This window comes from Microtus ochrogaster, unplaced genomic scaffold (genome assembly GCF_000317375.1).
Source record: "Microtus ochrogaster isolate Prairie Vole_2 unplaced genomic scaffold, MicOch1.0 UNK114, whole genome shotgun sequence".
In the NCBI taxonomy this organism is placed as follows: Eukaryota; Metazoa; Chordata; class Mammalia; order Rodentia; family Cricetidae; genus Microtus; species Microtus ochrogaster.
The window spans coordinates 517,118-520,441 of NW_004949212.1; positions in this window are offsets into that span (position 1 = coordinate 517,118).

A 3,324-nucleotide genomic window follows, 5' to 3' on the forward strand; every position below is an offset into this window, starting at 1 on the left:
GGTCTATAATGCTGACCAGTGAGGCTGTTTTACTCTCTAATCTTAAGACAAGTTTATTTATTGAAATAAGAATGAAATTCCAATACAACTACACAGCTTCCAAATACTCACACAGAGAGAGACCGATTCATACTTATAAACATCTGGCCTCATCTTGGCTTGTTTCTTTTCAGGTTCTCTTATATTATCTCAACTACCTTTTTTCTCTGGGCTTTTATCTTTCTCTTATTTCTGTAAACCCTGCTTTCCCTCTTATTCTGTGTTTTGCTGTGTAGCTGGGAGACCAGCCCGTGATGTCCTCTTCTTGTTCTACCTTGTTCCTTTCTCCTCTGCACCCAGATTTCTCTTTCTTTGTATTCTCTCCTATGCAAGGGCCATTCTTCTTCCTCTCTAGCTCTTTGACATTCAGTTCTTTATTAGTCCATCAGGGACTTTAGACAAGGCAAAGAATCACAGCCTTAAAGAGTAAAATAAATGCAACATAAATAAAAGCAACAGTAAATCTTTGCAACATTAAAACAAATGTTCCACAGCAGAAAAAATAAAACCCACCTCCAGCTGGTATTCCCCTCCAGCTGACTGGCCTGCTCTTCATGGTTTGCTCAGCTTACTTTCTTAAACCACCCAGAATAACCAATGCAGGTCTAGTGCCACTCATAGAGGGCTGCCCATCCCAAGTTAAGCACTGGACAAGAAAATGCTCCATAGACTTGTTTTCAGACCACTCTGATAGAGGTATTTGCTTGACTAAGGTTCCCTCTTCCCACCTGACCCTACCTTGTATCAAGCTGGCAAAGAAAAACAAACTTCCAGCATATACGATAACAGATGCAAACAACCATAACATTATTCAAAATATGAGTGCTGGGTTTCCATATTATGTCCCTATGCTTTCTATGCAGGCAGCATACTGACAGCCATCTCCCTATCACCAATGTATATTGTTTTCAGGGTGTATCAAACCTGCATAGGGACATTGATATAGGCATTCCCACTGCTATTGATGGTAATCAGATTAAATGTATAGATTGATTCTTATGTCAATAATTAAAAGAATGGTCATTTAATTAAAGGAAGGTCATGAACCTACTATTTCTGCATCTATTGACTTTTCTTGTCTTTTTGTTCCATGTTATAATTTCTGTTATAGGTCTTACTCATTGCTTACCTTTCTTTCAGTATTTCTGGGGGGGGGGGGAATTAGGTACATGGTAGAGAGCAGTGGATGAAGCAGTAACAGAATTTATGACTGCTTACATGGCTGGATCTGCCGTTGAACACATATATTTAAGCTACGTGACACTTGTTTATATTTTTATCATCAGAACTCTTTTTCAACTAGCATCATTATCAATTGGACAGTACAACATGAGAAGAAATCATCTTCATAGTAATTCACCTGTTAAAATTCCAATATAATGAAAAGATTCCATGAGCCAAATCACTACATTATAGGCAGTGGTCATTTCCCCACATCCTGTGAATTCAATGATAAGGTAATCCTTTTTTATTTTACTCTTTTCTTCAATTACATAAAAATACGTATCCCGATGTAAAATTTTGTAGATATGTATGAGTGCCTCTTCTTTTCTGTGGTAAAACAAAATGTCTAAGTCAATTTCTGAAAGACTTTAATTTGACCCTAGGTTCCAGGGGCTTACAGGACCACTTTGAAAACAAAGGCTTTAACTGACCTATTACCCACTAAAAGTTTTACTCCTGTATAAAGAAAGCCAAAAAGAAGAAAACTTTATCACACTGATTACCCTTAAAAAGATGCTCTGGCCAGACTGTATTGGCATAACCCTTTAATTAATCCCAGCGCTCAGGAGGAAGAGACAAAATAATCTTTCTGAGTTCAAGGCCAGCCTGGTCTACAAGTGTCACATGGCAGCTACATTGGGAGCCTAAGAAATCACATCCTCAGCATTCAGCATTAACCAGGGACAGGAACTTGAAACAGTGTGGGGATACTTTCTCAGGTATAACCTTCATGACATATTTCTTCCAGGAGGACATTGTTTTCTAAATCTTCCCAAATATTGCCACCAGTTGAAAAAGATTTATTTCTCTAACTTCAAGTCTACATGAACCCATTCATAATGCAGAAAAACTCTGTAAGTAAGCCTTTAAATGCCTCAACACCTGGGTTACAGGAAAGGATGTTCTTAGAAGACAAACATTCACATGTGAAAATTTGTTTGCTTAAACATTGGATTTATTTTAATTATGTGATGTCATTATGTCTTTGTGAGGTATGCGAATACTCATGATTGTTTTCAAAACAATCCTTGTGTATTCCTGCAGCATGAACTACAGGATATTCTTTTTTTTTTTTTTTTTTTTTTTTTTTTTTTTTTTTTTTTTTTTTTTTTTTTGGTTTTTCGAGACAGGGTTTCTCTGTGGCTTTGGAGCCTGTCCTGGAACTAGCTCTGTAGACCAGGCTGGTCTCGAACTCACATAGATTCGCCTGCCTCTGCCTCCCGAGTACTGGGATTAAAGGCGTGTGCCACCATTGCCCGGCTCAGGATATTCTTAAAAATTGGACCATAGGGGGGCTGGAGAGATGGCTCAGTGGTTAAGAGCACTGACTGCTCTTCCAGAGGTCCTAAGTTCAATTCCCAACAACCGCATGGTGGCTTACAGCCATCTATAATGAGACCTGGAGCCCCCTTCTGGCTTGTGGGCACACATGGAAGGAATGCTGTATACATAATAAATAAATAAATTAAAAAAATTGGACCATATTGTCTGGCAATGAACTTGATATACCTGCTTGTCCATGTATATTGGCCTGTAAATATTTTGACAACTTTTTGTTATCTTGATATCAGGTAAAAGGAAAAAATACTGCAAGAGAAACACCATCTGTGTGTAAATTATTTGGCAAAGACTTTAGACATCACAGTTGTTGGTAGTTTCAAGAAATTCTAGTTTCATGTCTTTTTCATTTTGAAGAAAGTTAATTATTTACTATCATCACTCAAGAAATATGGAGATCACAGCATTGTTGTATCTAAATTGCAGCATTTGACACAGATATTAAAATGTTCTTTACATTTAGCAAATCTATTTATTAGTGTTTATTTTGTGGTCTTTGTGTTCCTTCTCAGAGTCTTCTACCTCTCCTATTGTGCTCTTTCTTATTGATGGTACTCTTCTGCTGAAATATATAGAATAAGATGCTCATCATCTAAGTGTTACATTGTTCATTTAAATATCATGCAGTAATAAATAAGATCAGAAATGAAAAGGGGGACATAACCACAGACACAGAGGAAATTCAGAGAATCATTAGATCTTACTACAAAAGCCTGTATGCCA